This window comes from Chelonia mydas, chromosome 11 (genome assembly GCF_015237465.2).
Source record: "Chelonia mydas isolate rCheMyd1 chromosome 11, rCheMyd1.pri.v2, whole genome shotgun sequence".
NCBI lineage: Eukaryota > Metazoa > Chordata > Testudines > Cheloniidae > Chelonia > Chelonia mydas.
Window position 1 is genome coordinate 5,520,168 of NC_051251.2, and position 26,566 is coordinate 5,546,733.

At 46.2% G+C, this 26,566-nt stretch overlaps 1 long non-coding RNA gene across 1 annotated transcript; it reads left to right on the forward strand.

The window, feature by feature from the left end:
- Positions 1-58: 58 nt before the first annotated feature.
- Positions 59-26,566, forward strand: LOC122462387. Its single transcript, XR_006284900.1, has 3 exons — positions 59-162; positions 22,664-22,670; positions 26,554-26,566. It is a non-coding gene; the product is annotated as an uncharacterized LOC122462387 (long non-coding RNA).

Genomic DNA, 26,566 nt, shown 5'->3' on the forward strand with positions numbered 1-26,566 from the left:
GACTTGTGGCACCTTAGAGACTAACCAATTTATTTGAGCATAAGCTTTCGTGAGCAACAGCTTATGCTCAAATAAATTGGTTAGTCTCTAAGGTGCCACAAGTACTCCTTTTCTTTTTGCGAATACAGACTAACACGGCTGTGACTCTGAAATCTATGAACAGTGTCTCCCATTTCCTTCACACAACACACATGCACGCACACACAAACACAGACACACACAAAGAGGGTACCAACATTTTCACTCTCCCTTGGGCTGCTTGTTTGTTGCAATTTGCTCCAAAATTTAGGGTGAAGCATCTAAGGAAATTACCAGGTGATTCTTTTACTGCTTCTCATCTATGTGTCTTAAGGGATCTGTCATGAATGAAGGTTTATTAAATCGTCGGATTGAAAGATCAACGTACTAAAGGGGAGTGGGGTTACTTTGCAGGTAAAGAGTCTGATCCTGCAAAGGCCTCCAGCCAATGGGAGTTGAGGGCACTCAACACATTTCGGAATGTGCTCTTGTCCCTTAATAATTTGAGGGCCAAATTTGGCCTGGGTATAAACAGATATAGCTCCACTGAAGTCAGTGCAGGTATGTCCTCTTTACATCAGGGTTGATTTTAGCCAGTGAGTCATTTCATGAAGCTTTAGAAGTGAAGTGATAAAAGAATGGTGGACGAGTTATTAAAATATTGCATACAACCAGAGCAATAGGGTAACACATGGACAGCTCTCCATTAGTTCTCCTGGTGGAGAGAGAATATTCCTCAGACAGGGCATGATATATTAACCGCTTACTTATCCTTATGTACTGCCTACTTTACCACAGATGCCACAAACAGCTTAATCTAGGCTTCAAGTGTTGGTTTTGTTGGTTTAAAATGAAAGATTTTTAACACTCTACTAGGAATAAAAATGGTGTTTGGGTTGTTTTTAATTTTCAAGGCAGACATTTTTGAAATACAAAGAGTCCCCTAAAGCGGTGGTTCTCAAACTAGGGCCGCCATTTGCTCAGGGAAAGCCGCTGGGGGGCCGGGCCGGTTTGTTTACCTGCCGCGTCCGCAGGTTTGGCTGATCGCAGCTCCCACTGGCTGTGGTTCACCGCTCCAGGCCAGTGGGGGCTGCAGGAAGGGTGGCCAGCACATCCCTCGGCCCGCGCTGCTTCCCGCAGCCCCCATTGGCCTGGAGCGGCGAACCGCGGCCAGTGGGAGCCGCGATCGGCTGAACCTTCAGATGTGGCAGGTAAAAAAACCGGCCTGGCCCGCCAGGGGCTTTCCCTGAACAAGCGGCGGCCCTAGTTTGAGAACCGCTGTCCTAAAGTATTAGACCAGGGGCCAGCAACCTTTGGCACCCAGCCCGTCAGGGTAAGGCCGCCGGTGGGCTGGGCCGGTTTGTTTATCTGGAGCGTCCGCAGGCACGGAGCCCTGCAGCCCCCGCTGGCCGTGGTTTGCCATTCCTGGCCAACGGGAGCTGTGGGAAGCAGTGGCTAGCATGTCCCTCAGCCCGCGCCGCTTCCTGCAGCTCCCATTCGCCGGGAAATTCTGCACGAAGGCGGGAGATCACCCTGCAGCCTCCCCATCCTCCATCCCGGGGACATGGACTCAGTGGTGAGGCTGCAACTGACCCTGACACAGCACAAGGGCTGGGCCTGCCCCAGAAACACCCTGAGGCCCTGCCCCTCTGCACCAGGCACACCAGGTGTTGGGCAGGCAGGCTCAACCAGACAGGATCAAAGTGTGGAGGGGCTTAGTGTTGGGGGATCCAATTGTCAGGTGAGAGAATTCTGTGTGGGACAATCTGAGTGCACTCAGCTCAGTGGAGGGTCTAGGTGGGGGGGATTTGGATGCACAGAGGCTCATGGGGGGCAATGGGACTCTGCAGGGCTTCCAGGTGAAAGTGGTTGGGGCTTAGTGGAGGGGTATGGGTGTGGGGATGGGTCTGACACAGCCCCAGACACTCCTTTCAGGGGAAGAGGAAGTCCCATCCTCTCCTGCTTCCAGCCCAGCCAGCTCAGGGTAGGAGCCATTGGCTGGGGTGTCCCCAGTCCTGCGGTGATTTACGTCTCCGCCGGCTGCTCCAGGTGCCTGAAATGATGTACCTGTGCAGCTAGGGAGTGGTGCGTGACTGCTCTTGCAGCTTACCTTTGCTTCCCTGTCAGAAAGTCATTTTTCTGCTGGGAAGCAAAGAAATCTGCGGAGGACATGAATTCTGCACACATGCAGTGATGCAGAATTCCCCCAGGAGTAAGTAACGAAGAGCTAAAACGATAAGGCATCTGGTGTCACTGTCTGGACTGAATGAAGTGAACTGAAAAAGTAAACAAAAAGCCTGACCCTGTTCCCGTTAGTCAGGAGACAGAAGTTTGTATGTAGGATCGGGACTAGAGGCCATGCATGCAGGAGAAGCAAAGTAGACTATTAAGATTCTCTCTTTTTTGATACTTTAACGTTTTTACCATGTACGTTTCCAGAACAGAGCCTGTGTTTTTTCAGGCTGGATGATTTCCCTTTCAAATTAAGGATAACAATGAACAAAGAAAGAACAAAACTAAATGCTTCCATAGCAACAGAGAGATAACAGTGTCTCTAACAGTCAGTTACACCTGTTCTTAGCTGATGTCTGTGGAACATATGGACATAGGACTGGAAGCCTCAAATTCTGGTTCCTTAAATCCAATCTCTTGCTATCACGTCACATAATCCCATTCATACATGTATCCACAAAATCACACCTTTCTCAGCTGCTCTGCAGAGTAGGCCAGGACACGCCTCTACATTTAAAGGCAAAGTACACAGAAAAACAAAGTGACATCAAAGCTATACATCCCACAACAGTGGTATAAGCCTTCCAGGTAAGGTGTTTGGCTTTCATTTAATACTGTTTTTTATCTTGGCATTTGCCCTTTAAAATAACAGGTTAGTGCAATGGACTCGGGAGACAGTGTTTGCCTTAGGACAAAGTCAAGTTGTTTGTTTGAACTGCTGAGCACAGTTAGCTAAATACCCGGGTGCTCAGACATTATTAAGTAATACTAAAAAGGAATCCTATCACTGTGTGATTCATCAGCTTACTGCCAAGCCAGCAGCCTGGCCACTTTGTCTTGCAATTTTTTTTTTCTGGTTTATCATTAAATGCGTTCCAGTGATTAGAAATATTTAAAAGGCGAGCCCCTTTTCTCCTGCTGCATCGGCGTAGCAGGAGCAAGGCTCTGTTAATGGGAGCCATCTATCTCCTTTGGCTAGAAGGGGCATATATGGGGATATAACAGATTATCACAGCATTATCACAGTGCTGTTTTTCAAGGGCATTGGAACGGACACCGTACGGAAGCAAACCTACACGAAAAGAGTCGGTGAGTTATGGGTACAGCTACCCCATCTGTGAAAAACACAGCAGTCAGAGGAAAATTACAGTGTGATGGTCAAAATATTCATGAAAGCAGAAGAGGTTATAGGATAATTTACAGGACAGTCTGGGCTTTTGGTACTTTCAAAAGGGACAAAAAAGTCGCAACAGTGCCCTATGGAAAAGTACTGATGCTCAAGGTGAATCTGCTGTGTCTAATTTCCTTTAACAGAGGAGCAAAGGAAAAGATAATTAGAACGAAGGCCTATCATACCATTAGTGTCTCAGAGAGAATATCAACGGGGATCATCCTTTGAGTCCATTTCACTAGTTTATCTTAACTTCGCTGGCTGCCAATTAAAGCTGAACACGGTATTGGAAAAAAAATGTCCCTTTTGGGTCATTACTGAAGCAGGCTTCTGTGTGTGAAATCTCTTAAGAGGAACCCACTTTCTTATCAAGATCTCTTAAGAGGAACCAGTTGACTATCTGTCCAGCTGTCTCTCTGTCCTGGAGACATGAGGCCTGATTGTGGTCTTAACAAACGGTTTTGCGCTGGTGTAAACCCCCTTTCTGCAGTAGAGTCACTCCTGACTTATGCCTGGTGTAAGTGGGATCAGAATCCGGAAGTTCCTCAGTTGACATTGGAACCAAGTCTGAACTTCCCCTAAGTGTAGAAGTTCTCAGAATCCGGGTCATGCTCAGTCCCATTGTAGAGCTGGGGGTCAGCCAGGAAATTTGGATCCTGGGCTGAACTTTGCTGCAGTTTGAGGCCGAGATCCCATGCTTCTCCTCCAGGAGGTGCAGTGCAGAGAGGCGTAGCTCAGGTGAACAGAAGCTAGGGTACTTTTAATCCCAGCCTTTGTGCCTGTCGAAGTCTAGGTAGCTGTGGGGCCCTGTGCAACGTCCAATATAAAGTAAAGCAGCCAGGAGATTCTGTACATTATGGTGGCCCTCCAGGGGTGTCCATAGGCTGCTCCACTATGGGGGCTTGATGTACTCGGCAGAGGCTCTCCTCCATCTGGCCCATGGCATTGCCCCGAGCTGGAGCTTTGGAGAGGCAGGGGTTTTTGCATAGAGCAGCCCTGCATAGAGCTTTGGTGGGTGAATTCTCCTCTGGCTTTCTAAGAGGCTTTATAGGCAAACAAGGGAGGGCATGCAGATCCCGATTCCGGCTTGTCCCTTTACAGAAAAAAGGCCTAAACCATCAAGTTTGGATCCAGATCAGGATTCAAACTCCTTTAAAGTTCAGCAGGTTGCAGGATGGGTTTGGTTCAGAGACATCAGTGACGAGTACTCCCCTACCCCCCATGTATATAATATATTCACACAGACTCTGCTTCCAAAATTTTATGGGGCAGATTCTCTGTCCTGCTCTGGAGCAACACAAAGGGAGTGGAGCCTAGACACCTCCCTGGCTGGGAAAAGCAGAACACAGTTTGGGGGAGCTCCAAGAGGGTAGAGAAGCAGCAAAGCTAGCTAGCTACCTTGGGGTGGGGGGTGTACCGGAGCCATGGCTACAGCTCTAACTTCCGGTAGCAGGCAGCAGGTGGGGGCTGCTGCCAGCCGGTGCCTGGTAGAGCAACCTCCAGGCTGCTCTAACCTGTTCCAGGGGCCAGGAAGAGAATCAGGGAGTCATAACTGGCTCCTTGACAGTCCCTCCTCTAAGCTGTCCTCAGCAGAATCTGACCCTATATTCATTTTGGTCGCAGAGGATTAATCTCCACATCCGACAGCCCAAATACAAATAATTTTCTCCTCCCCCCCCATACCTCTTAATAAGGATATGAAAGCGAATTCCAGCCTCTCTCTTCTATAGAAACATTGGAAACCTTTGCATCCACCCCGCAGTTCATTCGTGTGCTGTGAAAGTTTTTACATCTCAGGTGCCTTCCGAACATACAGCAACACCAAACCTCCCATCGATTTACATCACTACCCAGTTACCGATGGATGGGAGCCCGCTGGCTGGAACATCAGAGCGCAGAACACACTCTGTCTGACTTACAGCCAAAACAGACACAAAGTAATGCTTCCAAATGTTTCCACAAGTGCTTTTGTCCTGGTAAATTTCACAAAGCCTTGAACTGACCTGCAATGGGGCGGGGGCCGAAGAAGAACTGTCATGTCAAATCTATCCTGGTACTTTACTCTGGGTTCTTTTACTCATTTCATTTCATGTTGAGAATCATAAAACTGCAATACAGAAACCTAAAATATCCCATTTCCTAACCAAATAAATCCTGCCGTGCTACAGTGACTGATTTACTAGCTAATTAAGCATTTATTATTACCTCCCAGAACTTCTTTTTCACACTAACTCCAGACTACACTTCACCACAGAGATTATCTATAAAGAACACACTGCCTTTAAATATATAGTCTTTACTTCTGGAGCTGACTGGCACATAAAATAGCTGGAGAGAGACCAAGGCGGTTGGATCTTTGGAGCCCTCACTTCAGCCAATCTGAGTGCTTTTCAAATCCTGGCATTTCTTTCAAAATAACGAACCGATGAAACTTTGCAAATCTATAGCGTCACCGGAGGGTGTCAAGACTAGCTCAAAGCGGGATACTAGTCGTCCCCCATTTTAAAGAAGGGGAAACTGAGTCAGGGAGAATGAAGTGACTTTTTCAAGGTCACACAGTGTGACAGCATCAGAGTCAGGAAAATAACCACGCCGCTGGCTCTAACTATTAGGGGCTGATCCAATGTTGGGAAGGAATTTTCCTCCAGGACAGATTGGAAGAGGCCCTGGAGGTTTTTCGCCTTCCTCTGTAGCATGGGGCACGGGTCACTTGCTGGAGGATTCTCTGCACCTTGAAGTCTTTAAACCATGATTTGAGGACTTCAATAGCTCAGACATCGGTGAGAGGTTTTTCGCAGGAGGGGGTGGGTGAGATTCTGTGGCCTGTGTTGTGCAGGAGGTCAGACTAGATGATCATAATGGTCCCTTCTGACCTTAATATCTATGAATCTAAGTCAACGGCTGCGTTTCCATTGTCCCTAGATGCCTCCCTTTAGGAAGGTATGATGTAACGCTAAGGGACTGGGGTAAAATTCATTGCTATGCAGAGGAGCCAGCCCAAGGCTTATTATGCACCACTCAGGATGGCTGCACTAGGGCGAATTTCAACCTTAATTCTGATCCCTTGATTGATTCCAGTGAAGTTACTCCAGATACGCCTCAGCATAAATCTGGGGCCCCAGCTTGCATTTGGCCAATACACAGCACTCCTATGGTAGCAGGGGAACTGTATGCAGGCAGATCCAGGGCAGCACACAGCTTCTGCACCTCCAACTCAGGGATGGGACCTGGAGCTTGGCAGGGAAGGAGACAAGTGGTGCATTACCTTTTTGTACCCTGCACTGGGGTTTGCTGTGATCACTCAGAAGTTAGGCGGATGTCAAGCAACCACACAAACAAGCCAGCAACAGCTGCTGTGAGTAACCTGGTGCTGCACTGTACACATCTCATGCTCCCCAAATTGCAATTTGACTTTGACTGTTGCCATGGCCTCTGTTTGCCAAGCAGACAGCAGCTTCGCATCTCTCAGCCCGCACCGTTAACCTGCTTTCATGACTTCTACGATGCTCAGATATTGTCACAGGGAAATGTCATACCCTTCCCATTAGCATCAGTGCCCACTCCACGGCTCTCAGAAGCAGGATTTTTACAGAAGCCAGCTTGCCACATCCCTCCTCTTAAAAGCTGTTCAGACGGCCCACTCGCTGTTCTTGATCATTTATGTCGTTTATTAATAACTACTCTCTGTCTAAAGACATTTTGCCTCATTTCCTTTAGTGCTATTTTCCTTGCTATAACTTCACGTCCCCCCTCGTTCTTGCATTTGGCAGACATTCAAATAGCCTCATAGCTTCTCTTCCCCTTTTAGAAGCATGTTCAATTTAATGAGATCTCGCCTTACAAGATTCTCCCTTTCCACAGAAAGGCCTTCTTTGGTTTCTCTAGCCCTTTTGAAGTTTCATAGCATTTTTGTTGCCCTCTGCTGTCCTTTGTCCATTTCTTTAAAAGCCTTTTTTTTAAATCAAAGGGTCTTAAGAAGGGCATCGGGCAGTTCAGATGAGTTCTGCCTAGTGCCTTTTTGGAGTGTTTGAAGTTTAGTGAAAAGCTTAGACACTTTGGGGCTAGAATTGCAGTGATGTGGAGAGAAGAATTTTGCCTTTATTACAGCTAGTCACTATAATTAAGGCTCCTTAAAAGTTTCCATCCTAGGCCCTTGTTTTCAGCCACTTACAACTTTCCAAGCTGCCCACATCTAGGCTTGGTTTCTGCCCCTGGGCAAATTTTCTTTAAAAAGTTGTCACCCAAATAGTCCAATCAGGAGAAGGAGAGTGGGGGAAAATACTGTCTCCATTATAAAAAAAAATTTGGGACCTCTTCTAACATCTGAAAGGGCTGGGATAGAAAGAAGGAGTAATGCTTCCTAGAGTTCAGGTGAAAACCAGGCTTAATTTGGCTATATTATGAATTCGTGATTCTACTTGTGAGCAGTGCAATTGATACAACTATTTCAACATGCTCGTCATTTTCTGAGGAAAGGTAGCTTGCGCTGCACTGGGGATGTCCATTTTCTGCATGTCTTTTAAGCATGTACTGGGCCACCCATGTCAGCCCAGTGTTCAGACGAGCAGGATCTTTATCTCATTCACTGCCACAGGAACGGTTAAAGGACCACTCTTCTAAGAAGTTCATTAGGACCATAGGACTAGACAGGAACTCCTGGGTCTTCAAGTCCAAGGCCATGCTGATGCAGGCATGTAACCCCGTTCATGTATGTATCAAGCTCCGTCTTCAAAGTCATTAGGTTGTTTGCCCCAATTCCTTCTATTGGGAGGCTTTTCCAGATCCTGGCTCCTTGGATGGTTTGAAACCTTCTGATTTCCAGCCTAAATTTATTACTGGCCAGTTTATCCCTATTTGTTCCTTTGCCAGCATTGTGCTTTAGTTTCAATAGCTTCTCCCTAGCGTTCAGCTCCCAAGGTATTTATAGAGAGCAATCAAATCCCCTCTCAGCCTTCATTTTGCTGGGCTAAACAAGCCAAGCTCTTTTAGTCTCTTCCTGTAAGATAACCCTCTGTGACTTTGCACTCCGTAATGTTTTATGGAAATATGCTTATGAGTGTAAATATGACGTAACTGGAATATACTTCATGTGAAAGGTCTTTTGTAAGGTATCATTACAAAGGTTATAACCTACTGAATATATTCCTCTTATTTGTATGCATGTATCATCCTTGTATCTGAAGCTAGAAATATGAAGTATAACTCTGAGGTCCTATCGTAATTATGCAAAGTTTTGGCTGTTAATGGTGGTTTAGAATCTTGATGGCTCCCATTGACTAGGACAATTGGTTGTAAATGCATGTTTTTGTTTTATTTTGCTTGGTAACTTACTTTGTCCTGTCTGTTCTTACTTGAAACCACTTAAATCCTACTTTTTATACTTAATAAAATCACTTTTGTTTATTAGTAAACCCAGAATAAGTGATTAATACCTGGGGGAGCAAACAGCTGTGCATATCTCTCTATCAGTGTTATAGAGGGCGGACAATTTATGAGTTTCCCCGGTATAAGCTTTATACAGAGTAAAACAGATTTCTACCCATTATATGCCAGCACTGAACTGGGCACTGAGTCCATTAGTTCTGTTATCCGCATGGTGTACCAGAGCCATGCACTGGACTAAACCTATCATAGTCTTCACCCCTAGGGGATGCTGGCACTAGCTGGGCAAGAGATCTAATTCTGATCCTCCTTTTTAGCCCAGATTGTGCCCATGCTTGTCCCTCTGAATCCTTTTCCACCTGGATCCTTGTGCTGTAATGCTGACCTTCAGACCACACAAACAGAGCTTTTCTGCCCAGGCTTCTGCCATGTACAAGCTATTCTTAACTGTACTCCCACCTCTCCTCCTCTGAGGTATTGATTTGCCATCACCCACCTGCACACACCATCCACGCGATTAAGGAGCGTGCCAGAAATAGCTCTCTAATGCTTACATAACCCGTGCCTACTTGGTGTGACGCTCTGTCTCCCTCTAGTGGCACTTAGACCATCTAGAGATTGATGAGTCTGCTATAGCCTTGGCTAAGAGCCATGTGGCTTTTAGCTCATGCAGTAGAGTCGCATACATTAAGCTTCATAGGTCCCAGGTTTGATCCTGCCTGCTAACCACTTGTGGTCTGTTGGCCTTACAAGTGGGGGATCTCAGCTGGGAAGTCTCTGAAGCTTGGGACATGCTTATTCAGCTAGCATGGCTCTTCGCCAAGGCTGTAGCAGACTCATCAATCTCTACATGGCCTGGGTGCCACTAGAGGGGGACAGAGCGCCACACCAAGTAGGCACGGGTTACATCTGTAGCGTTGCACCATCATGCCTCTCTTCCTTGCACCACTTCCCCTTACAGCCACTCTCAGGATTCAATGTCCAAGTCAATGCACTGTCTGCTGAAGCATTCCATCCGCTTTAAAGCCATACTCTCACAGCCTGCATTAATGGCTGCATTATTGACCCTTAGCATAGCAGCATTAGTATGTTTCAGCGCTAACTGGCTGGGCTGTGATCCCTTTGCGAACCATGGCCTACAGAAGGAGTAAGGTGGAGACCTGAAATAACCTGATGAACCCACAGTTAATGCCTCCTCTATAGCTCCCGACACTTGTCAATAGGCTCCGTGGGGTATCGTGTCAAAAGGTTTCCATGTCAATGATGCACTTGACTTCTCCTCCTTATTTTTAAGTAAGATATTTCTTAGAGATGGGCCTGAACTGCAGAGTTTGGATCTGGATCCCATCTGCCCTAAAGCTTGGGGTTGTTTGGATGTGAGGTTCAGCCCAAACTGTGAAGTTGAAGAGATAAATGTACCGGCCCCTAGGCATGGAGAAGGCTACAATCCATCTATGAAGGCAGAGAGAGAACCTAAGAATTCCCTAAGCTGTATGTGATTTATTGCTTCTGCAAGCTGTGCTGAAGGTTCTGGGATACAGAAAGACAAGGACTAGAACAAGGCCACTGTGCTTGTTCCAGCTCTTCAAGCTCTGATTCCTGATTCTCTTTTGACTTACTCCACGGATAGCTGGAGGTGATAGGTCAGGGCCCCAGCTTGGCCCATCACCTAACCCTTTGACCGGGGGATCATAGAATCATAGAATATCAGGGTTGGAAGGGACCTCAGGAGGTCATCTAGTCCAACCCCCTGCTCTAGATCTCTAGAGCTACTGGAACTGTCTGGGTCTGAAAAAGAAGCTTGTCAGGAAGCCTGGTCCCCGGTGCTAATGGAGAAGCAGACGGAGTTGGGAAAGCAATGGCACAACCCAGAATTTAAAGGCAATGCCATTGCACCATGGAGAGTCCCTTTTCCACACTTTCATCCCTAGTCCTTTAATTTGTCAGGTCCTGTTGAACTGCTTCTAGTTGCAAATCCTTTGTGTTGGTGCTTCTGCAATATGGACTACCATAGACCACAGAAAGGTCGGGCAACCAGACATGCGCTCTGCAGGCATGTAACTCAGATTAACATCCGGGAAAGCGCTTAGGGTGGGATGTTGCCAGCTAATGTTCCCCAAAGGCCAGGTCCATCAAAAGAATTGAAACAAATGCTATGGTGTCTGTCATGGGGGTTGTGCCTCTGGAGAACAGGGCCTCTCTCAGCGTGCTGGTGGCGAAGTTCAAACAAATAAACTGAAAAGTCTTGTGATAAAGTCCCAAACAACCCTACTTCCTGAGGGTTCCTGCAGGGCTAAAGGCAAAGTAATCAGGTAAAGTTAATTCACCCTGTCTCTGGGATAGTCTCTCAGCACCCTCATTGCTCTCCACCGCCTATAAGGCTCTGAGGGAAGGAGGTGGCTTATATCCTCGTCCCCTTTCCCAGGATTCCTTCTGGCTGGTTGAGAAGGAGGGTGGAGGGAGTCTTGCCCCTCCCACTCCCAAGGCTCTGGTCCCAGGGCCTAAGTAGAATTAACAGCCTGGGTCTTCTTAAAACACCCACTGCTATCTCAGGGCCACACCCTCTCCCTGAGAGGCAGTTTCTTTTGTGCCCTTTGGTTGCATTTGCAGGAAAGACCCCAGAACAGGGTAGGAGATCCCTGGGCTTCCCTCTGTAGTTGCAGGGGATAGTATTCCACATTAGAGAGGGGAGCTTTTTATTTCTGGCCTTGCAAATTCAGCTCAGGTCTGGGAGGAATCCTAATTTCTCTCCCCAAATACTCTCACTATGGAATCAATTTGCATACAAAAGAAAAAAAAATTCATTGGGAAGAGTGATTGTGATTGTCAGTTGATGGTGCGCTGGGGAAAATGTGGATGTTTATTTTTCCCCAATGAACATTCAGGAGCTGATCTCAGACCCCAGCATTACTGTGTTTCTGGGGGCTGTTGCAGCAACCGCACCAAGTAATCATTGAATTTGACCTTTGTTCACTTGTGTGGTACAAACCTCTGCTTCTCTGTTGAGTGTCACACAGTCTCCGGGGTCAATCTTGCAGCCGGACACCAGGCAGTATCCTGCGGGGAGTTGTAACAAGCAATCTAGTCAGCTTCATAGCAACACGGCCTTAACGATTGTCTCCTGGGCCCTGACGCTTTAAGTGCATTTGACCAGTCAAGAACTCTTCTTTCTCTAATTCATTTACCTCTCTGCAGGTGGTGGCGGAAAGGAAGGAAGATGAGATGGATGGAATGAAATTGCCTATTCTCCTATTATAAACGGCAACTGGAGTGTAAAATGCCCTGGGGACATGCGTACAGATGGGGTCAAGCCGTAACTTCAGATCTGAACACTGCAGGCCTTTGGGGCCTTTTGGATCTGAACTTTGCACATCGGGCTCATCTCTACTGTTCAGAAAAAGGGTCTTAAAGGGATCCTGGCCTTGCTCAAGATCCCACAGTCTGCTACAGTTCAGGCCAAAAAATGTTGTTTTAAAAACAAAAGATTTTCCAAAAAAATATAGAGGACCATTGTGATCATCTAGCCTGACCTCCTATTACGATGTAGCACAGGCCAGAGAACAGCCCCAAAGAAATTCCTAGAGCAGATCTTTTAGGAAAACTTCCAATCTTCATTTAAAAATTGTCAGTGATGGAGAATCTACCACGACCCTCGATAAATTGTTCCAGTGGTTAATTACACTCACTGTTAAATATTTATGCCTTATTTCCAGGCTGAATTTGTGTAGCTTCAACTTCTAGTCACTGGACCTTGTTGTACCTTCCTCTGCTAGACTGAAGAGCCCATTTATATATATTTGTTCCCCTTGCAGGTACTTATAGACTGTAATCAAGTCACCCCTTAACCTTCTCTTTGTTAAGCGAAATAGACTGAGTTTCTAGAGTCTATCACTATATGGGGGATTGACTAATCCTTTAATCTTTCTCGTGGCTCTTCTCTGAACCCTCTTCAAAATTTCAACATCCTTCTTGAATTGTGGGTGCCAGAACTGGACATGGCATTCCATCATCAGCTGCTACAGTGCCAAATCCAGAGGTAAAATAACCTCTCTGTTCCTCCTACTTGAGAGTCCCCTGTTTGTGCATCCCAAGGTCGCATTAGCCCATTACCCCGCAGTGTTGCACGGGGAGCTCTTGTTCAACGGATTATCCACCATGACCTCACAATTTTTTTCGGTGTCACTCCTTCTCACAATAGAGACCCCCATCCTGTAAACATGACCTACATCCTTTGCTCCTTAATGTATGCATTTACATTTAGCCATATTAAATTGTCCATTGTTTCCTTGTACCCAGCTTAGCAAGTGATTCCTATTAATGGCCTCTTCTTTTTATTATTTGCCATTCCCCCAATTTTTGTGTCCCCTACAACCTGTATCAGTGATGATTTTGTTTTCTTCCAGGTCATTAACAAAAATGTTAACTAGCATAGGGCCAAGAATAGATCCCTGGAGGACACCACTAGAAACACACCCGCTCAGTGATGATTCCCCCTATCAGTTATCCAACCATTGATCCATTTAACGTGCACCATGTTAATTTTATGTCGTTCTAGTTCTTTAATCAGAACGTTGTGAAAGTCAAATGCCTTACAGAGTCTAAGTATATTACATCAGTATGAACTTGTAATTTCATCAGAACAGATATCAAGTGAGTTCAACATAATCTATTTTCTATAGACCCAGGTTGATTGGCATTAATTATATTAACTATATTACCTTTTAAATTCTTTGTTAATTGAGTTTTGTATCAGCTGTGCCATTGTCTTGCCCTAGATAGATGTTGGCCTATACTTACCCAGGTCATTCCTTTTACCCTTTTTAAATATTGGCCCAACATTAGCTTTCTTCCAGTCTTCTGGAATTTCCCCAGTGCTCCAAGATTTATTCAAAATCAACATTAATAGTTCCACGAACTCTTCCACCAGCTCTTTAAAAACCCTTGGATTTAAAAATCCTGTTGATTAAAAAATATCTAACTTTAGCAGCTGTGGTTTAACATCCTCCTGAGATACTAGTGGAATGGAAAGAGTGTTGTCATCACCATATGATGAGGCTATAATCTGTTTATTGCCAAAATACAGAACAGAAATATTTATTGAATGCTTCTGCCTTTTCTTCATTATTATTGATAATTCTACAATTTCCATCTACTAATGGACCCAATACCATTTCCAGGTTTCTTTTTGTTCCTAATATACTTAAGCATTCTTCTTATTGTTCTTAACTCTGCAGGCCATACAATTCTCCTTGTGTCCCTTTGCTTTCCTTATCAATTTTCTACAATTTTTAGCCTCTGATTTATATTCATTACTATCTAAATGCGAGCAACTTAGCTTTGCGGGGGCCCCCTGTGCATGGGGTTATGTAGTAAAATGTCAGAAGGAGTCACAGTGCAATGAAGTTTGAGAACCGCTGAACTAGACAGATGGACTTATGTACTTGCCAATTTGCATTGCCTTTCATAATTCAGCAAAGTGCCAGCAAAATACACTGATTTTGTGTCCCTTCCCCCCAGCAGTACTTTAAGGAAAAGTAAAAACAAATCTAAGAACATTTCAACTGTATGCAATTTTATGGTCTTAGCAAAGCACTTAAGCACATACTAAACTTACCCAGATGATTTCAATGGGACTTAAGCACATGTTTAAAGTTAAATATCTGCTTAACTAAATACAGACAGACTTAAGTATGTGCTTAAAGGTAATCAGGTGCTTACTTGCTTAGCTAAATCAGGGCCTATATCAATAGGAGTACATGTTTACTCCTTTAAAGTTTGGGCCAAATTTGTATAATTCTATTAATTTTAATGGAGTTACACCAGGAGTCGGGTTTTCTGTTTCTTATCATGCCATTTAAAAAATAACCCTTCAATATTTAAAAAGAGAATTGTAATCTTCTGTGAACCAGGGAGAGCATTTTGTACTGGAGCTAGAATGGAAACAACGGACTAATTGACTCTTGTTTGTGCATTCTTAACTCAAGACACGGCAGCGAACGCGAGCTTATTAAAATGCTGCTTCCTGGAGGAATCTGACACTGCCTCTGGAGGAGCATTTTAATAAAACAAGAGTCTCATTCAAGGCTTTCTTAGCAAGTTACTGAAAGATTTCTCCATTTAATGAAGGTGTGCACTCTAGCCATTGTAATCGCAGCACGTGCTTGGCACCGAGGCAGAGAACATAATTAAGATTCAATTTCCCCCCCCCACCACACACACCTTTTGAAAAATAAATTGTGACTTGCTCGTTCCCAGGACACAGAGAACATGGTGAGTCAGAGTCTCCACGATGCAGAAAGTACTGTCATAAAAATATCAATAGTAGGACGCTCAATCCTTTCTTTTTCCCCTTTAAAAATATTTCTTCATTTACAGAAACAAAATAACTCGTAGTTGCCTGAGTTCAGCTCGATTCTCTTACCTAGTAGAGCACTTAACTTTTTCCATTACTGCCCAGGTAAGAAAATATCTTGTACTGTCAGCAATTCTGCCTAAATTGAATAAAAACTTTATTAACTAAATGCAGTGGTTCCCAAACTTGTTCCGTTGTTTGTGCAGGGAAAGCCCCTGGCGGGCCGTGTCGGTTTGTTTGCCTGCTACATCTGCAGGTTCGGCCGATTGCGGCTCCCAGTGGCTGCGGTTCGCCGCTCCAGGACAATGGGGGCTGCTGGAAGTGGCGTGGGCTGAGGGATGTGCTGGCCGCCGCTTCCAGCAGCTCCCATTGGCCTGGAGCGGCGAACCGCAGCCACTGGGAGTCGCGATCGGCCGAACCTGCGGACGCGGCAACCTCGATGTCTATTGACTAGAATATATATTTAAATCCAAATAATATCAAACTTTAACGTGATTGTTTCTTCCTCTCTTTTAAGGATTGGGACTGTAATGCTAATGCAGAGATTGGTAGAATTTATCCATCTAAGGACAGGCAATTGGTGCTCCTAATTCGCCTTTCACGGTTACCCTTTGCTAGTCATTACCTGTAATGCTATAAAGAGCAATGGCTGCTGATTCTCTGAGCATAGGTGACTGAAAACACAAAGGCAATATAGCATCTAGGTCGGGCAGTGATGAGTGCATTATAAATAGACATGGTTATTTATTCATTCCAGTTTAAAACACACCCATCCAAAACTCGAGGTGCCCTGAACAAATATTAATACAATTGGAAACAAGCAATACAAAAGAAAGACAGGGGAAGATTGCCCAAAATGCAGCGAACATGTCAAAACCTCCATCCTGCAGCTCCCCCCTCTATTGCACACCCCCCCCCCCGAGGTCTCCCTAAATGCCTAATCCTTATCAGGAGATTTGCAGCATAGCCTAAAGTTCACCAGATGCAGAGTATTTTGGACCAGGACGGTGGTACTCATTCCAAATGTGAGAGTCCCTCAAGGAATGCACTGCCAGCAGCCCCCTGGCTTCTGTACCAAGAGAGCTTCAGCTGCCTCCAGTGATCTCAAATGGCAGAGTGGCACGGGGAACCAGCTGGTCTCTCAAGCAGGTGGGTCCCAAGCCATGTAGGCCTCGAGGGTATATCTACTCTGCAATAAAAGACCCACAGCATGGCTGCTGCTCGCCCAGGTCAGCTGACTTGGGCCCACAGAGCTTGGGCTAAAAATTGCAGTGTCGACATTTGGACTCAGGCTTGAACCTGGACTCTGAAACCCTGCCCGGGGGGTGAGTCTCAGAACCTAGGTTCCAGCCACAGCCCAAATGTCAACACTGCAATTTTTAGCATCACAGCCCAAGCCCCGTGAGCTCAAGTCAGTTGACCCGGTCTCTGAGACTCGGTGCCGCAGGCATTTTTATTGCAGTGTAGACGTACCCTTACACTTCAAAACCAGCTCCTTAAAGTCCACCTGGAAGCCGACAGCCAAAGAATTGCCAGTATCGTGTATTGATAGTGAGATACACCACTTAACACAGGGTTTATTTCATTCTGCATCACCTCTCGCTTCGGAAGGAATTTAAGGCATAGCCCTGTGTGGAAGGCCCTGCAGTTGTTCAGTGCAGAGGTGCCAGTGGCGTGGAGCCACGGGGGAAAGGTCTGACTGTGAGAAAAAAGACTGCAGCAGTTTCCTGGCTATGTGCAGATGGAGCAAATCAGTGCTGCTCACAGCTGCTATTTGAGCACCAGAAAGTACCTGGGAGGCTCAGAAGCCACCCAGATTGCCCACCTGGATGAGCGACGAGGCACACAGGAGCTCAGTCAAAGGGGCCAATCTAATCTGTGCCATATGCTCTGGTTCCTTCACCCAGCCGACCATCATCGCTTCAGACTTATCTGGATTGAGCCTCACCCAGCCTTGCTCTGACTGATGCGCTGATCTCACCCAGAGGGCCAGATCTGAGACGTGCTTATACATCTAACAATGCAGATAGGCGCCGAGTGCAGCAGTTCTCAAACTTCCTTGCACCGCGACCCTCTTCCTACAAAGTGACCATACGACCCCAGGAGAGGGGATCAAAGCCTGAGCCCGCCCGAGCCCCACCGCCCTGGCAGGGGGGCTGAAACCAAAGCCCAAGGGCTTCAGTCTTGGGAGGGGAGCCTGTAACATGAACCCTGCTGCCCAGGGCTGAAACCTCGGGCTTCAGCTTTGGCCCAGGGCTGTGGGGCTCGGGTTTCGGCCTTGGACCCCAGCAAGTCTAACAGCAGCTCTAGTGGCCCCATTAAAATGGGGTCACGACCCACTTTGGGGTCCAGATGCAGTTTGAGAACTTCTGGCCTAGTGGGATTTTCAAATGTGCCTAACTCTCCCTGGGGCCCCCTTGTGTTAGGTGCTCTACGAACACATAGTAGGTTACCGTCCCGGCCTCCAGGAGTTTGTAATCTAATGGCCAGTTTATGGGCTGTCCTGCATGCCCATGCATGGGGGTAAGGGACCCCCCGGCACCAGCCAATGCAGCAGCAGGGGGTGTGTGCTGCACCAGATATATTGTCTGATCCAAGACACATCCTCCCCAGAGCAGGATTCGGATTGTGACTCAGTCTGCTCTCCGAGCAACATAACAACGCACCACCCCATCCACAGGGTGTGTAGCAAAGCCGCAGGAGAGCCCTAAAGACACAGGCTGGAGAAAGGAAGGATTATTACCCTGATTTGACAGATGGGCGAGGCACAGAGTAATGGATTGACTGGCCCCCGGCCCCATCCGGATTCTGCAGGAGAGATAGGAATGTAAATCAGATCTCCTGAACCCGACCCTCACACTTTAACCACAGGACCATCCTTCCTGTCCATAGCTCATTTTCATCCTCCCAAATCCAAAAGAAACATAATCCCCCCCCCCCACTTCATTACAAATCTCTCCCCCTGGCCCCAAGGAATTTAACAAGCAGCATTTTGCTGTAGTGTTGCAACTGTTGGAAGACAATTTGCTGCGCTCCTAATTAGGGTTCAGTGTCATTGCGCGGCACATCTGAGTCAGTGCCTTTAACAAGACAGATCACAGTTTAACAGAGCCTGGGAGGTGAAAGTTGCTGACATGTCAAGGCGGTGGCTGCTTTATATATCTGCAGTGAATCTGGCAGCAACGTACAATAGCTGAAAGACACTAATAGGCACAGATGGGGGAAGTGGGTGTCTTTTCTAGGGTGAAGTAAAGGGGCAATTCACAGGATTGATAGTCCTTTTCCAGTAAGTAAAAAACACTGTCCTAAAGAGTTACCTAGTGTATTGTCTCTTTAACCTTATAGCATCCTGCACCCCAATCACCCACCATCTCAGCTCGGTGTCTCTTTGGCAGAATGCTTCCCATGTTTTTTGTTCATAAAAATAAAAGCAAAACAAGAGAGGTTGCAAGGCTGCCTTATTGATTTCCTTTCGCCACTGAAGCAAAGTGGCATTCTGCAGTGCAAAAGGTGGCAGAAGTTGCTGGATGGTTGAATGTGTTGACATACCTTCCCTAACTGGTGTGTTGTGGGTCATATGCAATACTGATGTTCATCAATATACTCCTGACAAGACAACCCACCCAGGCGACGACTCTGACTCAGTGCAGGCCATTTTAAATTTGTTCCATGTTAAGAAGACACGTGACCAATTAAACACCCAAATGGAGATGCATTTGTCTATGCCTTGATTGTCAGGCACGGAAGGACTCCTGAGCTGGAACACCAGGGTGACAGAGGTGGTGGATTTCCCCTGGCACGTACATGTTGCATGAAACCTCCTCCTGAGTGAGTGCTGTGACCATTATTTATTATTTGCATTGCAGTCGCAACCCAGACTGGGGACCGGTTGTGCTAGGGACTTTATGCACTCACAGTAAAAGGACCTGCCCCGAAGAGCTTCCAATCTAAACAGACATGACAGACAAAGGAACAATTATCCTCCCATTTTACAGATTAAGAACTGAGACAGAGAAATTAACGCCCAGAATTTTAAAGCTATTTATAGAGTCATCGATTCCAAGGCCAGAAGGGACCACTGTGATCATCTAGTCCGACCTCCTGTGCAACACAGGCCAGAGACCTGTCCCAAGACAATTCCTAGAGCAGATCTTATAGAAAAACACCCAATCTTGACTTAAAATTGGCCAGTAGTGGAGTTGTTCCAGTGGTTAATTACTCTATCCATTAAACATTTATGCATTATTTCCAATCTGAATTTGTCAGCCATTGGATTTTGTTATATCTTTCTCTGCCAGATTGAAGAGCCCATTATTAAATATTTGTTCCCCATGTCGATACTTATAGATTGCAATCAAGTCACCCGTTAACCTTCTCTCTGTTAAGCCAAAGAGATAGACTCACGGAGCTCAGTCACTACAAGGCAGGTTTTCTAATCCTTTAATCATGCTCCTGGCTCTTCTCTGAACGCTCTCCAATTTTTCAACATCCTTCTTGAATTGTGGGCATTAGAGCTGGACACAATATTCCAGCAGTGGTCACACCAGTGCCAAATACAAGGTAAAATAATCTCCCTACTCCTACTCAAGATTTCCCTTAGGAATCCAAATGCCACCAACAATCAATGGGATTTAGGCTCCTAAGTGCCTAAATCCCTTCTGAAAATGAAATCTAGGCTCCTAAATCGGGTAGGTGATGCAATGCTGAGCCCAGCAAAGCCTTAATAATTTTAAAAATCTGGGCCTAGTTGACTTGCCCAAAGGCCACACAGGGTGCCTGTGGCTGGGTTGGGAACTGAACCCAAATATTGCGATTCCCATGTCAGTCCCATAGCTCCCAGAACATCCTTCCCTTCTAAGGCCCTGCTCTCAAGCCAAACGGAGTTGATAGGAGTTTTTCCATCGGTTTCAATGTGTTTTGGATTAGGCGCTAAATCACCATCATCTATGATCTAGCCTCAGTTACTTTGCCAAAGGGGTGGAAACTGACTGCTTTAAAAAAAACAATGAACAGTTGTTTCAGAATGAAAAGAACAAGCTAATGAGTTAAACCCAAGCTATTTGTTTCTTTACATTTCAATCTCTCCAAACAACAACAAAAATCATTTGTAGGAAAGATTCAGACACACAGTCTTTCCTGGTACGTGTTTCCTGCTCATTCCTTAGATGCTGAATAACTAATCACTCCCTTCCATTAGGGCGGGGTAACCCCAGTTTGGATGGCATTTGAACACCTCAGATTCTAGACCCTCAGCAAGTTTGCAGATGACACTAAACTAGGAGGAGAGGTAGATACGCTGGAGGGTAGAGATAGGATACAGAGGGATACAGAGGGACCTAGACAAATTGGAGGATTGGGCCAAAAGAAATCTGATGAGGTTCAACAAGGATAAGTGCAGAGTCCTGCACTTAGGACGGAAGAACCCAATGCAGCGCTACAGACTAGGGACTGAATGGCTCGGCAGCAGTTCTGCAGAAAAGGACCCAGGGGTTACAGTGGACGAGAAGCTGGATATGAGTCAACGGTGTGCCCTTGTTGCCAAGAAGGCCAATGGCATTTTGGGCTGTATAAGTAGGGGCATTGCCAGCAGATCGAGGGACGTGATCGTTCCCCTCTATTCGACACTGGTGAGGCCTCATCTGGAGTTCTGTGTCCAGTTTTGGACCCAAACACCACAAGAAGGATGTGGAAAAATTGGAAGGAGTCCAGGGGAGGGCAACAAAAATGATTAGGGGACTGGAACACATGAGTTATGAGGAGAGGCTGAGGGAACTGGTGATGTTTAGTCTATGGAAGAGAAGAATGAGGGGGGATTTGATAGCTGCTTTCAACTACCTGAAAGGGGGTTCCAAAGAGGATGGCTCTAGACTGTTCTCAGTGGTAGCAGATGACAGAACAAGGAGTAATGGTCTCAAGTTGCAGTGGGGGAGATTTAGGTTGGATATTAGGAAAAACTTTTTCACTAGGAGGGTGGTGAAACACTGGAATGCGTTACCTAGGGAGGTGGTGGAATCTCCTTCCTTAGAAGTTTTTAAGGTCAGGCTTGACAAAGCCCTGGCTGGGATGATTTAATTGTGGATTGGTCCTGCTTTGAGCAGGGGGTTGGACTAGATGACCTCCTGAGGTCCCTTCCAACCCTGATATTCTCTGATTCTCTGATTCTATGACCCATGTGGACAACAACCATCAATCTGACAATCAAGTAAGGAAGCCTCAGATCTGAAAACCCTTTATCTATTGAGGGCATGCACTAGACCTTTGCCACAGGTGACTTCCAGTGAAACCTGCAGTCTTCAGTAAAGGTTAATGCACGCTAGGTGGCCCAGGATTTAATTTCACTCCTGCTCTCAGGGTAGATAAAGTGCAAGTAAAGCTGAAGACTTACTGGTATGGGGGCTGGCTCCGGCCCCCAGAAGGGGCAGGGACTCGGACAGAAGGGGCGGGGCTGGGGGTCAGCGTCCCCCAGCCAGCCCTTCCATATTGCCTGGCCCGCGCTGCCCAGGGCTCCAGTGGCGATTTAAGTTGCTGGCCCCGGGGCAGATGCTCCTTTTGCCCCCCAGTATGCCGTACCAGTCCATACCAGCTTACTTTCACCCCTGCCTGGGAGAACTAAATACCCTTCCACAGCCTGAGCCTGAGAGCACCATCTCCTTGTTTCTTTGTTTTAATTTTGAAAAAAAACCTAGATATGGATCAAGCGTTGGATTGAACAAGGAAACATGATATCAGTGATACTTCCTAGATGCCTTGTTGGAGAAGAAGATGCTGGATTGCACTGATCCATTAGCAAGGAATCACACTGAAGTTATGTTCAGTTCTTTCATATGCCAGAGGAATTTATTATGATTGTAATTGCTATTTATTAATTATGTAATTATGAAACGATGTATATATTATTCCATATATACGTAAATATGAAGTATTTGTGGTCATACAACAGGTGCAAAGTTCAGTGAATCTAAACAAGAGCTGCATCCAGAAGTGGTGATGTTGCTCTTGTGACATTGTGATGCAATGTTGTGACACTGAGAAGCAATTTTGCAACCTCACCATCATCTCAGGGCAAGGGCAGTCAATAGAGCGGGTGATCCGGAGATGGGTGGTCAGAGGAGGAAAGGTTGCCTGGGAAAGAGGCCATCTTTCTCTTGTCACCCACACTTGGAGGTGGGGCTGCTGGCATTTGCTCTTACCTTCACTAGCAATTGCAATGTCTCATCGAAAGGTCATCGCTGCAGCAGAAGGACTTAGAGAGCTACCAAGAATGTCACTCCATTGTGATGTGGTGGCTTCACGTCTGTGGGACCTGATCCAAAGCTCTTTGAAGTCAGTGGAAAGACTCCCACTGATTTCAGCAGGCATTGCATCAGGCCCATTCTGCACAATGCAGTTCTACGATATCAGTATTCTGCTTGTCCCACTCTAACTCGCCTGGTTAGGAAGGGGTTGTTCCTTTTTACTGACCTGGTCACTTAACTCTGGTGAGGCAGCATCCTGACCACTCCCCATAGTGTCTAAGTGAACTTCTAAACCCACAGGAGAAAGGGAAATAAAATGGATTTTGTTTGTTCTCTCTTCCAATGGGACAAATGGTATTTTATAGTTCACCAGTGAGGAAATGATGACCCTCCCCCACTCTACAGGAACACACTTTGATATGTTAAATTGTTTTAAGAGGGGAGAAATCTACTGAGATGCAGCATCTCATTTACAGAAGCACCCTGGATGGGGACAAGAGAGCAAGCAAACAGAAGAGGAGTACAGTATTATCTATAGCCACGGATGATACTACCTGGTAAGTGAAACATCTCATTGGCACAAAATATGCCTTCCAGCCTCCGTGAGCTCCCTGGCTGCTTCCTCCAACAGGTCAGTGCTTTTGAGGATGTAAAGTCTACCAGTGACTGAGTGAGCGTAAAGTCGGAATCACTAATGAGCATCGATAACGGAGGAATGTCTAATTGGGTGTTCACAAGGGAAAGAAAACAGACTGGATGCAGGGCTAGTCTATTCGAACACCACCCCCGTTGGAATAGTACCCAAGTAGCTACAGGACATGCAGTGTGGTGCAGTGGAATGACTCTGTGGTTATCTGACTGAACTCAGATCCTAGTTCTCCAGCTGGCTCCTTGGATGGACTTGGACAAGTTATTTAACTGGTCTACTTCAGTTTCCCTATCAGTTAATACTGGGGAAGTGTATTCCCTTTGCATGGCTTGGATGAGGATTAATTAATTAATGACTATGAAGTTTTGAATATGTGAAGTGCTTAGTATGTTGGTTTAGCATGGCCGGAGACCCAACCCATGAGTCCTAACCAAATCGTAACCCAAACACACCCAAACTTTGTGGGTTTCCAAAATCCAGATCTGGACCTTCATTTTGTACTTGGCCTCTAAATATATAGAGAGATGAATCAATACCCTGGACTTGATGCCATACGCTGAAGTATTCAAAATCCACACCTGAAAGTTGGCCTTATCTGTGGCATATTTCTTGCTGTTTCATTAACCAGGTGATGTGATGTGATGTGGCCTAGCACTAGAAGGTCTGGGTTTTTCACCTGTTGTGTGGTTTCATCACACAGGCAAACATTTCCTTCTGAGTTTCTAATCTCCCCCGGGAGTCTCTGAGTTCACATAAAGCTTGGGACAAGATTTCCGCTGGTGCTAAATTATGCAGGCTGAAATAACATAAAAATGGAAGGAGAATAGACAGTTTTAAAGGCAACTAGAAATTTGAACTCAGAGTTTTTATTTATGACCAAATAGGGAACAAATTCACAGCTGCTTTAATGCATGGTTCTATAAATATTGCTAATGTATTGCAGTGCCAGGAAGCACATAAGTTATTACTCAGTCCTCAAAGGGCCAAAATGGGGAATCTTTTGTTCATTCCATTGTATCATTGGTGTCTTAGAAGTAATTTATTCAAGGGAGAAGAGAAATTCTGCAGATAATTTACCGTATTTGTGCCTTCTGTGCTATGGGCTGCAATGCAAGGATAAACGCCAGCTAATGTTTGCGGTCTTCATTTATCTTGTAGTATTCCTGCCTCCTTATATGAGGTGATCATTACACCATTTTGGTTCCCTGCAGAAAGTTTTAATGATGTCACTGGCAATAAAGGTTAGCTTGGCTCCTTCCTCTTCAGGCAACCAAGAGGGAACTTTTCCAATCACGGCAGCAAGAGGAGAAACAGACAGTTCAGATCTTCCAGCACTGTGTGGGCTTTGGAACAAAACAACAGGATCCCAACAGAACAAACCTCAACCATTACTGATTTCATCGGCTGCCTCTTTCTGATATATAGTGGCCCCTTCCTGGATTTGAACTGGCAATGGAGGAGGATATTCTGTAAGTTCTTTATCTGTCTGTATAGATAGATAGATAACGGATCCAAGATTTTCAAAAGTGCTTTTGAATGACTTCATTTTTGGGTGCCTAACTTGAGACCTGATCTTCAGAGGATGGGTGCTCCGCATTTCTGAAAAGGCAGGTCCATTTGAGGTGTCTTATGTTGGGTTCTCAAAAATCGGGGGCCCCAAAATCACTGATCATGTCTGAAGAACTTGGCCATATCTATATAAAAGAAGCTATGAGATGGTAATCTCATGACTGACCTGGGTTGAGTTCCAAGCCAACAAGCTGCAGCTGAAAAGCCATTCTCAGTCCCCTGAGCCATCCAATTCCCCAAACGCTTTGAATGAGGATACGTGTATTGTCATACAGTCAGTAAGACCACCTTCTTGGCTCTCCCAGAATGTGCCACGCCAGGGCTCTGCTTTCAGGCTGGAAAACTCACCTCTGACCTGTGTTACCCCCTTTTGCAGGCACTACCCAGTAACAAGAAAAAGCATCAAGCCTTGTAACTAAGTGGAGCCGGTTAATTAGCTCTCATCCCATTCCCATAGGCTTCTCAGACACTGCCGACTCAGCCTTACCACCCTTGCATGCACATCAGACTGAGGGAATGAAGGGAATGCTTAGCACAAGGGAAGAGAACTGGGGTGGGGGGGTTGTGTCTGTAAGTTCTGCCTGGCCAAGGCCCTGATCAAGTCCAGCTGCTCCCACAAGTTTAGGACATACTGCACAACGGTCTCAACCTGGCTCCTGCCAAACTTCTTGCATGAAGTCCTGAATTTCATGGGGCTTCCTTCCCTACAACAACTCAAAAGGAGAGAACCTCATGGAAGACTGGGGCATCTCCCTGATATCAAACAGCTGATATGGCAGCAGTTTGTTCCAGCTGCAGGATTCGGCTGTGATGACATTGCATGGCCTTCCCTTTAGGGTCTGGTTCCAATGCTTCACTAACCTGTTCGTTTGGAAGAGGCAGATTGAGGTTCTTATGGACTTTGTGTAAAGTAGGGAGCAAACTTTGTGTAGTAACCTTGACTTGAAGATGATGCCCTGATCGGTTAGCCCTGACCGATGCCCTGACCATTGGTTCAAGAGACCCAACTAAATCTACCCCAATGCATTCAAATGGGGTGTCTACCAAGAGGGAGGAACCAGGGGAGCCCTTTGGGTAGGTTTGGGACTCACCAACTAGCACTTGGGACAAGAGCTGTAATAATCCTTGACCTCTTGATATATCCCTGGGCAGAAAAAATGAACCAATTTCCATTCCTGTTTTCTTTTTTCTATCCCTAACTGGCCAGAGCATGGTATTTCATGGGCCAGTTTGAGGACTTTGTGCCTAAAGGACCTGGGGACCAGTAGCTGTGACTGGTGTATTCCCGTTTGGGGCTCTTTTACCACCCGGATCAGGACACCTCCATCAAGTTCAAAGCGAGGGTATTGTGCATCCCATACCACATCCACCAGCGGCCCATTGACCCTGGCTAGACACCCATACAGCTAGCTAAACACTCCCATCATTTACTGATCTTGCACAAAGTCACGGAGCTGGTGAGGAACTGACCATCCACTGATGGGATTGTTAGAGGTAGCCACCCTTGTGTGGACCTTTCAGGGGTGCCCTTCTGTGCTCATTTCACCGGTTCTGGCTCAGTCTCTATGGGGCTTCAGGTGGTGTCTGGGAGTCTAACCCCCATGCGGTATCTGCAGATGGTCCATGCCACATTAGGTGGCAGTGGATTTAAAGGCCCATATTCTTATGCCCTTAAATGGCAGCAGGGGTCACTTCCAGACAAGGCAATGCTCCTTCTGTGTTTTCTGAAGGTCAGCAAAGGGGAAGACCTTCACAAGCAGTATACTGACCCCCACCTGTGGGCTAGGATCTGGGTGTGACTGGTTGGCCTCTCGCAGCAGCCCAGTTATGGGGCCCCAATCCTGATCCAGAACCACTGGGTATAACAATTCTTTTGCCACAGCCACCACCAGCTCCACAGCTTGTAGGGTAGGGAAGGAAATCCCCATGGATACACTCCTACAAGCAACATTCCCTCC